Source organism: Nerophis ophidion, linkage group LG02 (genome assembly GCF_033978795.1).
Source record: "Nerophis ophidion isolate RoL-2023_Sa linkage group LG02, RoL_Noph_v1.0, whole genome shotgun sequence".
In the NCBI taxonomy this organism is placed as follows: Eukaryota; Metazoa; Chordata; class Actinopteri; order Syngnathiformes; family Syngnathidae; genus Nerophis; species Nerophis ophidion.
The window spans coordinates 83,783,140-83,798,695 of NC_084612.1; the positions used below are offsets into that span (position 1 = coordinate 83,783,140).

Sequence of the window (15,556 nt, forward strand, 5' to 3'; positions counted from 1 at the left end):
ATGTTATATTTCACCATTTAATTGAATTTAATGAATTTGTATTAAATTTAATGTTATTAAGCTACATGTTGATTTTCCATCCAAATATTTTAAGTTATTTAAAAGGTAGTTTTATTATTTATTAATATTTAATATAATAATTAAAATTGTATTTAATTTAATATTTATGTTTCAATAAATGCATTTCTACCTAATATAATTATTTCCAAAAGTAACTATTTTCCTAAATAAATAGTATTTAACGATTTTTTTTTAGAAATGTGATTTTTAAAAATGGTTATGTCATTTAAATCTAATGTTATATTTCACCATTTAATTGAATTTCATTAATTTGTATTAAATTTAATGTTATTAGGCTAAATGTTGATTTTCTATCCAAATATTTAAAATTATTTAAAATTTAGTTTTATTATTTATTAATATATAATATATTGATTAAAATTGTATTTACTTTAATATTTATATATATTTTTTTTTACTTCTACCGAATATAATCAATTTCCCCAATTAAATAATATTTAAACTATTTTATTGTGATTTGTAAAAATGGTTATGTCGTTTTAATCCAATGTAATATTTCACCATTTAATTGAATTCAATTAATTTTTATTAAATTAAATGTTATTAGGCTACATGTTGATTTTCTATCCAAATATTTAAAGCTATTTAAAATGTAGTTTTATTATTTATTAATATATAATATATTGATTAAAATTGTATTTAGTTTAATAGTTACATTTAAAAAAAATTTACTTCTACCTAATATAATCAATTTCCCCAATTAAATAGTATTTAACAAACTATTTTAATGTGATTTTTAAAAATGGTTGTCATTTAAATCCAATGTTATATTTCACCATTTAATTGAATTTCATTAATTTGTATTAAATGTAATGTTATTAGGCTACATGTTGATTTTCTATCCAAATATTTACAATTATTTAAAATTTAGTTTTATTATTTATTAATATATAATATATTGATTAAAATTGTATTTACTTTAATATTTATATATATTTTTTTACTTCTACCGAATATAATCAATTTCCCCAATTAAATAATATTTAAACTATTTTATTGCGATTTTTAAAAATGGTTATGTCATTAAAATCCTATGTTATATTTCACCATTTAATTGAATTCAATTAATTTTTATTAAATTTAATGTTATTAGGCTACATGTTGATTTTCTATCCAAATATTTAAAGTTATTTAAAATGTAGTTTTATTATTTATTAATATATAATATATTGATTAAAATTGTATTTAGTTTAATAGTTACATTTAAAAAATTTTTACTTCTACCTAATATAATCAATTTCCCCAATTAAATAGTATTTAACAAACTATTTTAATGTGATTTTTAAAAATGGTTGTCATTTAAATCCAATGTTATATTTCACCATTTAATTGAATTTAATTAATTTGTATTAAATTTAATGTTATTAGGCTACATGTTGATTTTCTATCCAAATATTTACAATTATTTAACATTTAGTTTTATTATTTATTAATATATAATATATTGATTAAAATTGTATTTACTTTAATATTTATATATATATTTTTTACTTCTACCGAATATAATCAATTTCCCCAATTAAATAATATTTAAACTATTTTATTGCGATTTTTAAAAATGGTTATGTCATTAAAATCCTATGTTATATTTCACCATTTAATTGAATTCAATTAATTTTTATTAAATTTAATGTTATTAGGCTGGATGTTGATTTTCTATCCAAATATTTCAAGTTATTTAAAATGTAGTTTTATTATTTATTAATATATAATATATTGATTAAAATTGTATTTAGTTTAATAGTTACATTTAAAAAAAATTTACTTCTACCTAATATAATCAATTTCCCCAATTAAATAGTATTTAACAAACTATTTTAATGTGATTTTTAAAAATGGTTGTCATTTAAATCCAATGTTATATTTCACCATTTAATTGAATTTAATTAATTTGTATTAAATTTAATGTTATTAGGCTACATGTTGATTTTCTATCCAAATATTTAAAATTATTTAAAATTTAGTTTTATTATTTATTAATATATAATATATTGATTAAAACTGTATTTAATTTAATATTTATATTATTATTTTTTTACTTCTACCGAATATAATCAATTTCCCCAATTAAATAATATTTAAACTATTTTATTGTGATTTTTAAAAATGGTTATGTCATTTTAATCCAATGTTATATTTCACCATTTAATTGAATTCAATTATTTTTTATTAAATTAAATGTTATTAGGCTACATGTTGATTTTCTATCCAAATATTTAAAGCTATTTAAAATGTAGTTTTATTATTTATTAATATATAATATATTGATAAAAATTGTATTCAATAGTTACATTTAAAAAAAATGTACTTCTACCTAATATAATCAATTTCAACAATTAAATAGTATTTAAGAAACTATTTTAATGTGATTTTTACAAATGTTTATGTCATTTAAATCCAATGTTATATTTCACCATTTAATTGAATTAAATTAATTTTTATCAAATTTAATGTTATTAGGCTACATGTTGATTTTCTATCCAAATATTTAAAGTTATTTAAAAGGTAGTTTTATTATTTATTAATATATAATATATTGATTAAAATTGTATTTACTTTAATATTTATATTTAAAAAAATTTACTTCTACCTCATATAATCAATTTCCCCAATTAAATAATATTTAACTATTTTAATGTGATTTTTAAAAATGGTTATGTCATTTAAATCCAAAGTTATATTTCACCATTTAATTTAATTCTATTAATTTGTATTAAATTTAATGTTATTAGGCTACATGTTGATTTTCTATCCAAATATTTAGTTATTTAAAATGTAGTTTGATTATTTATTAATATATAATATATTAATTTAATTGTATTTAACTTAATATTTATATTTAAATAAATGCATTTCTACCTAATATAATTAATTCCAAAAGTAACTATTTTCCTCATTAAATAATATTTAACGATTTTTTTTAAAAATGTGATTTTTAAAAATGGTTTTGTCATTTAAATCTAATGTTATATTTCACCAATGTATTTACTTTAATATTTATATTTAAAAAAAATTTACTTCTACCTAATATAATCAATTTCCCCAATTAAATAATATTTAACTATTTTAATGTGATTTTTAAAAATGGTTATGTCATTTAAATCTAATGTTATATTTCACCATTTAATTGAATTCAATTAATATTTATTAAATGTAATGTTATTAGGCTACATGTTGATTTTCGATCTAAATATTTAAAGTTATTTAAAAGGTAGTTTTATTATTTATTAATAGTTAATATATTGATTAAAATTGTATTTAATTTAATATTTATATTTAAATAAATGTACTTCTACCTAATATAATCAATTCCAAAAGTAATTATTTCCCTAATTAAATAGTATTTAACAATTAAAAAAAAAAATGGTTATGTCATTTAAATCCAATGTTATATTTCAACATTTAATTGAAATCGATTAAATCTTATTAGGCTACATGTTGATTTTATGTCAAAATAAAGACCAAAAGTTATTTCAAATGTAGTTTTCTTATTTATTAATATTTATTACATTAATTAAAATATTATTTAATTTAATATTTATATTTAAATACATATACTTCCAGTAATTTAATTAATTGCAAACATAATTAATTACCTAATTAAAATGTATTCCATATTTTCAATATTTGATTATTTGAGTACTGTCATTTTTTTCTGATTTGATTTCATTAAAATCCAATGTTATATTTGAACAAATAGTTGAATTCAATTCCATTTTATTGGGATAAATTGTTGATTTACATCAAAATAATAACCAAAATTTATTTAAAAACTAGATAATTTATTAACATTTACTACATAAATTAAAATGTTATTTAATTTCATATTTATATTTAAACGTATATACTTACACTTAATTTAATTAATTGCAAACATAATTAATCGCCTAATTAAAAGGTATTCAATATTTGAAAATTTGAGTAGTGTAGTTTTTTTCAAATTTGATTTCATTCAAATCCAATATTATATTTGACCATTTAATTAAATTACATTCAATTTTATTGGGCTAAATGTTGACTTTATGTCAAAATATTAATCAAAAGTTATTGTATTGTATGTTGTATTATTATAAATAATAATTACTACATGAAATACAACCATATTTTATACAATGTTTGTATTTAAAAAATATACTATTATTTAATCTCATTAATTCCAAAAGTTGTTGTTTTCCTTATTAAATTGTACTTAAAGAAATTTGAATATTCTTTGATTGATTTAATGTCATTTTTTTTTAGTTTAATTTAATTTAAATCCAATGTTATATTTAATAATTTAATTGATTTTCATTCCATTTTATTGGGCTAACTGTTGACTTTATGTCAAAATATTAATCAAAAGTTATCTAAATTGTTGTATTATTATAAATGCTAATAATTACATTAAATAAAATCGTATTTTATTTAATATTTGTATTTAAATAAAAATACTGTCACTAAATCTCATTAAATCCAAGCGTAGTTATTTTCTTTAATTGTATTTAACGGACTTTGAATAATTTGTAATTAATTTAATGTAATTTTTTTTAGTTTAATTTAATTTAAATCCAATGTTATCTTTGACTATTTAATTTATTTACATTTTATGGGGCTAAATGTTGACTTCATGTCAAAATATTAATCAAAAGTTATTAAAAATGTGGTATTATTATAAATAATAATTATTACATTCAATAAAATCGTAATTTATTTAATATTTGTATTTAAATAAATATATCACTTAATCTCATTAATTCCAAAAGCAGTTATTTTCCTTATTAAATTTTGAATAATCTTTAATTAATTTAACGTATGTTTTTCCGTTTGATTTAATTTAAATCCAAGGTTATATTTGACTATTTAATTTAACTTAATTACATTTTAATGGGCTAAATGTTGGCGTTATGTCAAAATATTAACCAAAAGTTATTTAAATTGTTGTATTATAATAAATAATAATAATTATTTATTATAATACTAGTATTTAAATAAATATATCACTTAATCTCATTAATTCCAAAAGCACTTATTTTCCTTATTAAATTTTGAATAATCTTTAATTGATTTAATGTATTTTTTTTTTGTTTCTTATTTTTGGCCATTAAATTAAATTAAATTAATTTAAATTCAAATTAAATGTTTTTAGGCTAAATATTGACTCGTTGGGCGATTTTCTTTCCTCGACTCGATTAAAGAAAAGAATGTTTACTGATTAAAAATCATATTTAAGTAGGAATATAATTTGTTTGTTTGAATGAAAACAAGTAAATACAAACATGATGAAAGCACAAAAATGAAAAATGGATGTAAGATGACCATGAACATGTATTTGGCAACACAGATGCTAGCTGGTTAGCAAAAAAAAAGCTAATTCGATCAAAAATAACTGAGATTTTTTTATTTTTGGTCTTTCACTTCCTGCAAACGAGTAAATGAAGCGCGAGACGGATCATTTTCAGCCCGACTGAAAACATGAATAACCACTTTTCATACTTTAATGCTCACTAATTGTGTTTTGTTGCAAATGTGCTGATGAGTCAAAACGCACCACGTTGCTAGCGGCAACCGCGCCGCCAAAAGTCACGGAGCTCGTAGAGGCGGCGAAGAAACGAATTCGTGAGATTGATAGCGGCGAGTGTGTGTGTGTGTGTGTGTGTGTGTGTGTGTGTGTGTGTGTGTGTGTGTGTGTGTGTACTTGTATTTCTACCCTCCTTGAGACATGAAGAAAGAAAAGTATCTTCCATATGAGGAGGTGCGAAGAAGTGATTACATAAATGAGTCGCTTTTAAAAGGGCTCCCACTCTGGTCAACATATGAAATAACAAGTGTGCGTAAGAAATTGAAATGCGCCCCCTTTGGCCAAAATTAATTAAAATATATATATATATGTACATAGAGACATACTGTAATAACTTCAAGTAAATAATGAAGATTAGAAAAAATTACAAACAAAAAACTAAACAGTTATTTTTTAACTAAAAGCAGTCTTTTTCTGACGTGTCGACTTTTTCCTTATAAAATTGGCAACAATTTCTCATAATCTTTCTGCTTCTATAATATTGCAATATTTTCTCGACAAATTATTACTTTTTCATGTAAAATTATAACTTTTTAACGCAAAATGGCAACATTTGTCGTATAAAATTCTGACTTATATCACAATGTTTCCATTGTTGTTTTTGTTTTTGTAAAACAGTGACATTTATTGAGTAAAATGATTACTTTTGGGATAATTTTGCCAAGTAAAATGCAGATTATTATTAAAATAATGGCAACATTTTAAAGTTGTGACTTTTGTCGTGTAAAATTACGACTCTTTTTGTAAAAAATGCCAAAATTTAAAGCTTTTTCTTGTAAAATTCCATCTTTTATCATAATATTGCACAAATATTCAGTTTTTTGGGGGAATATTTTGACTTGCGTTGAGTAAAATTACGACTTTTATTATAAAACTGACAAATTTCTATTTTTTTCTGGTGAAATTTCTTGTGAAAATGCGGCCCCTTTGGCCAAAGATAATTAAAAAAAAGTAAAATAAATATTTATAGAGAGACATACTGTAATAACTTGAAGTAAATAATGAAAATTAAAAAAACAATTACAAAAAAATAACTACAAGCAGTCTTTTTCTCACAATGTGTCGACTTTTTTGTAATAAAATTGGGAAAAAATTCTTATATTCTTTCTGTTTCAGTAATATTTGCAATATATTCTCGTAAAATGATTACTTTTTCATGTAAAATTATAACTTTGCAACGCAAAATGGCAACATTTGTCGTATAAAATTCTGACTTATATCACAATGTTGCCATTTTTGTTTTTGTTTTTGTAAAACAGTGACATTTATTGAGTAAAATTATGACTTTTGGGATGATTTTGCCAAGTAAAATGCAGATTATCATTAAAATAATGGCAACATTTTAAAGTTTTCTTATGAAATTGTGACTTTTGCCGTGTAAAATTACGACTCTTTTCGTGAAAATTGCCAAAGTTTAAAGCTTTTTCTTGTAAAATTGTGACTGTTACTGAGTAAAATTCCATCTTTCATCATAATATTGCAAAAATGTTCAGTTTTTTGGGGGAATATTTTGACTTGCGTTGAGTAAAATTACGACTTTTATTATAAAACTGACAAATTTCTATTTTTTTCTGGTGAAATTTCTTGTGAAAATGCGGCCCCTTTGGCCAAAGATAATTAAAAAAAAGTAAAATAAATATTTATAGAGAGACATACTGTAATAACTTGAAGTAAATAATGAAAATTAAAAAAACAATTACAAAAAAATAACTACAAGCAGTCTTTTTCTCACAATGTGTCGACTTTTTTGTAATAAAATTGGGAAAAAATTCTTATATTCTTTCTGTTTCAGTAATATTTGCAATATATTCTCGTAAAATGATTACTTTTTCATGTAAAATTATAACTTTGCAACGCAAAATGGCAACATTTGTCGTATAAAATTCTGACTTATATCACAATGTTGCCATTTTTGTTGTTGTTCTTGTAAAACGGTGACATTTATTGAGTAAATTGGCAACATTTTAAAGTTTTCTTATAAAATTGTGACTTTTGTCGTGTAAAATTACGACTGTTTTCGTAAAAACTGCCAAAATTTAAACCTTTTTCTTGTAAAATTGTGACAGTTACTGAGCAAAATTCCATCTTTTATCATAATATTGCAAAAATGTTCCGTTTTTTGGGGGAATATTTTGACTTGCGTTGAGTAAAATTACGACTTTTATTACAAAACTGACACATTTCAATTTTTTTCTTGCGAAATTTCTTGTGAAAATGCGGCCCCTTTGGCCAAAGTTAATAAAAACAAAAGTAAAATAAATATGTATATAGAGACATACTGTAATAACTTGAAGTAAATAATGAAAATTAAAAAAACAATTACAAAAAAAATAACTAAAAGCAGTCTTTTTCTCACAATGTGTTGACTTTTTTCTAATAAAATTTGGAAAAAACTCTTATATTCTTTCTGTTTCAGTAATATTTGCAATATATGCTCGTAAAATTATTACTTTTTCATGTAAAATTATAACTTTGCAACGCAAAATGGCAACATTTGTCGTATAAAATTCTGACTTATATCACAATGTTGCCATTTTTGTTGTTGTTCTTGTAAAACAGTGATATTTATTGAGTAAAATGATGACTTTTGGGATAATTTTGCCAAGTAAAATGCAGATTATCATTAAAATAATGGCAACATTTTAAAATTGTGACTTTTGTCGTGTAAAATTGCGACTCTTTTCGTGAAAATTGCCAAAATTTAAAGCTTTTTCTTGTAAAATTGTGTAAAATTCCATCTTTTATCATAATATTGCAAAAATGTTCCGTTTTTGGGGGGAATATTTTGACTTGCGTTGAGTAAAATTACGACTTTTATTACAAAACTGACACATTTCAATTTTTTTCTTGCGAAATTTCTTGTGAAAACGCGGCCCCTTTGGCCAAAGTTAATAAAAACAAAAGTAAAATAAATATGTATATAGAGACATACTGTAATAACTTGAAGTAAATAATGAAAATTAAAAAAACAATTACAAAAAAAATAACTAAAAGCAGTCTTTTTCTCACAAAGTGTTGACTTTTTTCTAATAAAATTTGGAAAAAACTCTTATATTCTTTCTGTTTCAGTAATATTTGCAATATATGCTCGTAAAATTATTACTTTTTCATGTAAAATTATTGCTTTTTAACGCAAAATGGCAACATTTGTCGTATAAAATTCTGACTTATATCACAATGTTGCCATTTTTGTTGTTGTTCTTGTAAAACAGTGACATTTATTGAGTAAAATGATGACTTTTGGGATAATTTTGCCAAGTAAAATGCAGATTATCATTAAAATAATGGCAACATTTTAAAATTGTGACTTTTGTCGTGTAAAATTGCGACTCTTTTCGTGAAAATTGCCAAAATTTAAAGCTTTTTCTTGTAAAATTGTGTAAAATTCCATCTTTTATATAATATTGCACAAATGTTCAGTTTTTGGGGGAATATTTTGACTTGCGTTGAGTAAAATTATGACTTTTATTATAAAACTGACAAATTTCTAGTTTTTTCTTGTGAAATTTCTTGCGAAAATGCGGCACCTTTGGCCAAAGTTAATTAAAAAAAAGTAAAATAAATATGTATATAGAGACATACTGTAATAACTTGAAGTAAATAATGAAAATTAAAAAAACTATTAAATAAAAAACTAAAAGCAGGCTTTTTCTCACAATGTGTTGACTTTTTTCTAATATTGGGAAAAAATTCTTATATTCTTTCTGTTTCAGTAATATTTGCAATATATGCTCGTAAAATTATTACTTTTTCATGTAAAATTATAAGTTTTCAACGTAAAATGGCAACATTTGTCGTTTAAAATTCCGACATATCACAATGTTGCCAATTTTTGTTGTTGTTCTTGTAAAACAGTGACATTTATTGAGTAAAATGATGACTTTTGGGATAATTTTGCCAAGTAAAATGCAGATTATCATTAAAATAATGGCAACATTTTAAAATTGTGACTTTTGTCGTGTAAAATTGCGACTCTTTTCGTGAAAATTGCCAAAATTTAAAGCTTTTTCTTGTAAAATTGTGTAAAATTCCATCTTTTATCATAATATTGCACAAATGTTCAGTTTTTGGGGGAATATTTTGACTTGCGTTGAGTAAAATCATGACTTTTATTATAAAACTGACAAATTTCTATTTTTTTCTTGTGAAATTTCTTGCGAAAATGCGGCACCTTTGGCCAAAGTTAATTAAAAAAAAGTAAAATAAATATGTATATAGAGACATACTGTAATAACTTGAAGTAAATAATGAAAATTAAAAAAACAATTACAAAAAAAATAACTAAAAGCAGTCTTTTTCTCACAATGTGTTGACTTTTTTCTAATAAAATTTGGAAAAAATTCTTATAATCTTTCTGTTTCAGTAATATTTGCAATATATTCTCGTAAAATTATTACTTTTTCATGTAAAATTATTGCTTTTTAACGCAAAATGGCAACATTTGTCGTATAAAATTCTGACTTATATCACAATGTTGCCATTTTTGTTGTTCTTGTAAAACAGTGACATTTATTGAGTAAAATGATGACTTTTGGGATAATTTTGCCAAGTAAAATGCAGATTATTATTAAAATAATGGCAACATTTTAAAGTTTTCTTATAAAATTGTGACTTTTGTTGTGTAAAATTACGACTCTTTTCGTGAAAATTGCCAAAATTTAAAGCTTTTTCTTGTAAAATTGTGACAGTTACTGAGTAAAATTCCATCTTTCATCATAATATTGCAAAAATGTTCAGGTTTTTGGGGGAACATTTTGACTTGTGTTGAGTAAAATGACGACTTTTATTATAATACTGCCAACATTTTACAATTAAACAAAAAACTAAAAGCAGTCTTTTTCTCCCAATGTGTCAACTTTTTCTTATAAAATTGGGAACATTTTCTCATATTCTTTCTGTTTCTGTAATATTATAATTTTTTCTCGTAAAACTATTACTTTATTTTATGTAAAATTATTATTATTATTATAATTTTTATTGCAAAATGGTGACATTTGTCATATAGAATTCAGACTTTTATCACAATATTGACAATTTTTGTTGTTATTCTTGAAAAACAGTGACATTTTTGGAGTGAAATTATGACAAAAGTCAAATAAAATTCCGATTATTATTATAATATTGGCAAAATTTTAAAGTTTTCTTATAAAATTGTGACTTTTGTCGAGTAAAATTACGACTCTTTTCATAAAATTGCCAACATTTTAAGCTTTTTCTTGTAAAATTGCGACTGTTATTGAGTAAAATTCCAACTTTTATCATAACATTGCACAAATGTTCAGTTTTTGGGGTAAAATTTTGACTTGCAAATTATTATTATTATTATACTTTTTATTGCAAAATGGTGACATTTGTCATTTAGAATTCCGACTTTTATCACAAAATTGCCATTTTTTGTTGTTATTCTTGTAAAACTGACATTTTTGGAGTGAAATTATGACAAAAGTCAAGTAAAGTTCCAATTATTATTATAATATTGGCAACATTTTAAAGTTTTCTTATAAAATTGTGACTTTTGTCGAGTAAAACTACGACTTTTCGTAAAATTGCCAAAATTTTAAGCTTTATCTTGTAAAATTGCGACTGTTATTGAGTAAAATTCCAACATTTATCATAACATTGCACAAATGTTCAGTTTTTGGGGTAAAATTTTGACTTGCAAATTATTATTATTATTATACTTTTTATTGCAAAATGGTGACATTTTTCATATAGAATTCCGACTTTTATCACAAAATTGCCATTTTTTGTTGTTATTCTTGTAAAACTGACATTTTTGGAGTGAAATTATGACAAAAGTCAAGTAAAATTCCGATTATTATTATAATATTAGCAACATTTTAAAGTTTTCTTATAAAATTGCGACTTTTGTCGTGCAAAATTACGAGTTTTCGTAAAATTGCCAAAATTTTAAGCTTTTTCTTATAAAATTGGTAACAACTTCTCATATTCTTTCTGTTTCTGTAATGTTGCAATATTTTCTCGTAAAACTATTACTTTTTAATTAAAAATTTTCACTTTTTATTTCAAAATGGTGACATTTGTCATATAGAATTCCGACTTTTTTCACAAAATTGCCAATTTTCGTTGTTATTCTTGTAAAACTGACATTTTTGGAGTGAAATAATGACAAAAGTCAAGTAAAATTCCGATTATTATTATAATATTGGCAACATTTTAAAGTTTTCTTATAAAATTGTGACTTTTGTCGAGTAAAACTACGACTCTTTTCGTAAAATTTACCAACATTTTAAGCTTTATCTTGTAAAATTGCACACATGTTCAGTTTATCTTGTAAAATTTGGACTTGCGTCGAGTAAATTGACGACTTTTATCATATTTTTGTTGTCGTTCTTGTAAAATAGTGACATTTTTGGAGGGAAATTATGACAAAAGTCAAATAAAATTCCAATTATTATTATAATATTGGCAACATTTTAAAGTTTTCTTATGAAATTGTGACTTTTGTGGCATAAAACGACGACTCTTTTCGTAAAATTGCCCAAATTTCAAGCTTTTTCTTGTAAAATTGCGACTGTTATTGAGTAAAATTCCAACTTTTATATTAACATTGCACAAATGTTCAGTTTTCGGGGTAAAATTTTGACTTGCAAATTATTATTATTATTATACTTTTTATTTCAAAATGGTGACATTTGTCGTATAGAATTCTGACTTTTATCACAAAATTGCCAATTTTTGTTGTTATTCTTGTAAAACTGACATTTTTGGAGTGAAATTATGACAAAAGTCAAGTAAAATTCCGATTATTATTATAATATTGGCAACATTTTAAACTTTTCTTATAAAATTGCGACTTTTGTCGTGCAAAATTACGAGTCTTCGTAAAATTGCCAAAATGTTAAGCTTTTTCTTATAAAATTGGTAACAACTTATCATATTCTTTCTGTTTCTGTAATGTTGCAATATTTTCTTGTAAAACTATTACTTTTTAATTTAAAATTATCACTTTTTACTTCAAAATGGTGACATTTGTCATATAGAATTCTGACTTTTATCACAAAATAGCCAATTTTTGTTGTTATTCTTGTAAAACTGACATTTTTGGAGTGAAATTATGACAAAAATCGAATAAAATTCCGATTATTATTATAATATTGGCAACATTTAAAATTTTTCATATAAAATTGTGACTTTTGTCGAGTAAAACTACGACTCTTTTCGTAAAATTGCCAACATTTCAAGCTTTTTCTTGTAAAATTGCGACTGTTATTGAGTAAAATTCCAACTTTTATCATAACATTGCACAAATGTTCAGTTTTCGGGGTAAAATTTTGACTTGCAAATTATTATTACTATCATACTTTTTATTGCAAAATGGTGACATTTGTCGTATAGAATTCCGACTTTTATCAATAAATTGCCATTTTTTGTTGTTATTCTTGTAAAACTGACATTTTTGGAGTGAAATTATGACAAAAGTCAAGTAAAATTCCGATTATTATTATAATATTGGCAACATTTTAAAGTTTTCTTATAAAATTGTGACTTTTGTCGAGTAAAATTACAACTCTTTTCATAAAATTGCCAACATTTTAAGCTTTTTCTTGTAAAATTGCGACTGTTATTGAGTAAAATTCCAACTTTTATCATAACATTGCACAAATGTTCAGTTTTCGGGGTAAAATTTTGACTTGCAAATTATTATTATTATTATACTTTTTATTGCAAAATGGTGACATTTTTCATATAGAATTCCGACTTTTATCACAAAATTGCCATTTTTTGTTGTTGTTCTTGTAAAACTGACATTTTTGGAGTGAAATTATGATAAAAGTCAAGTAAAATTCCGATTATTATTATAATATTGGCAACATTTTAAAGTTTTCTTATAAAATTGCGACTTTTGTCGTGCAAAATTACGAGTCTTCGTAAAATTGCCAAAATTTTAAGGTTTTTCGTATAAAATTGGGAACAATTTATCATATTCTTTCTGTTTCTGTAATGTTGCAATATTTTCTCGTAAAACTATTACTTTTTAATTTAAAATTATCACTTTTATTTCAAAATGGTGACATTTGTCATATAGAATTCTGACTTTTATCACAAAATTGCCATTTTTTGTTGTTATTCTTGTAAAACTGACATTTTGGAGTGAAATTATGACAAAAATCGAATAAAATTCCGATTATTATTATAATATTGGCAACATTTTAAATTTTTCTTATAAAATTGTGACTTTTGTCGAGTAAAACTACGACTCTTTTTGTAAAATTGCCAACATTTTAAGCTTTATCTTGTAAAATTGTGACTGTTATTGAGTAAAATTCCAACTTTTATCATAACATTGCACAAATGTTCAGTTTTCGGGGTAAAATTTTGACTTGCAAATTATTATTATTATTATACTTTTTATTGCAAAATGGTGACATTTGTCGTATAGAATTCTGACTTTTATCACAAAATTGCCAATTTTTGTTGTTATTCTTGTAAAACTGACATTTTTGGAGTGAAATTATGACAAAAGTCGAGCAAAATTCCGATTATTATTATAATATTGGCAACATTTTAAACTTTTCTTATAAAATTGCGACTTTTGTTGTGCAAAATTACGAGTCTTCGTAAAATTGCCAAAATTTTAAGCTTTTTCTTATAAAATTGGTAACAACTTATCATATTCTTTCTGTTTCTGTAATGTTGCAATATTTTCTTGTAAAACTATTACTTTTTAATTTAAAATTATTACTTTTTACTTCAAATGGTGACATTTGTCATATAGAATTCTGACTTTTATCACAAAATTGCCAATTTTTGTTGTTATTCTTGTAAAACTGACATTTTTGGAGTGAAATTATGACAAAAGTCGAATAAAATTCCGATTATTATTATAATATTGGCGACATTTTAAAGTTTTCTTACAAAATTGTGACTTTTGTCGAGTAAAACTACGACTCTTTTCGTAAAATTTACCAACATTTTAAGCTTTATCTTGTAAAATTGCACACGTTCAGTTTATCTTGTAAAATTTTGACTTGCGTTGAGTAAATTGACGACTTTTATCATATTTTTGTTGTCGTTCTTGTAAAATACTGACATTTTTGGAGTGAAATTATGACAAAAGTCAAATAAAATTCCAATTATTATTATAATATTGGCAACATTTTAAAGTTTTCGTATAAAATTGTGACTTTTGTCGAATAAAACTACGACTCTTTTCATAAAATTGCCAAAATTTGAAGCTTTTTCTTGTAAAATTGCGACTGTTATTGAGTAAAATTCCAACTTTTATCATAACATTGCACAAATGTTCAGTTTTCGGGGTAAAATTTTGACTTGCAAATTATTATTATTATTATACTTTTTATATATATATAAAATTCTGACTTTTATCACAAAATTGCCATTTGTTGTTGTTGTTCTTGTAAAACTGACATTTTTGGAGTGAAATTATGACAAAAGTCAAGTAAAATTCCGATTATTATTATAATATTTGCAACATTTTAAACTTTTCTTACAAAATTGTGACTTTTGTCGAGTAAAACTACGACTCTTTTCGTAAAATTGCCAACATTTTAAGCTTTATCTTGTAAAATTGGTAACAACTTATCATATTCTTTCTGTTTCTGTAATGTTGCAATATTTTCTTGTAAAACTATTACTTTTTAATTTAGAATTATCACTTTTTACTTCAAAATGGTGAAATTTGTCGTATAGAATTCCGACTTTTATCACAAAATTGCCAATTTTTGTTGTTATTCTTGTAAAACTGACATTTTTGGAGTGAAATTATGACAAAAGTCGAGCAAAATTCCAATTATTATTATAATGTTGGCGACATTTTAAAGTTTTCTTACAAAATTGTGACTTTTGTCGAGTAAAACTACGACTCTTTTCGTAAAATTTACCAACATTTTAAGCTTTATCTTGTAAAATTGCACACATGTTCAGTTTATCTTG

At 23.0% G+C, this 15,556-nt stretch overlaps 1 protein-coding gene across 5 annotated transcripts in view; it reads right to left on the reverse strand.

The window, feature by feature from the left end:
* phkb (phosphorylase kinase, beta) overlaps positions 1-15,556 on the reverse strand; it is a 274,364-nt gene that overhangs the window by 46,616 nt on the left and 212,192 nt on the right. The window lies entirely within an intron of this gene.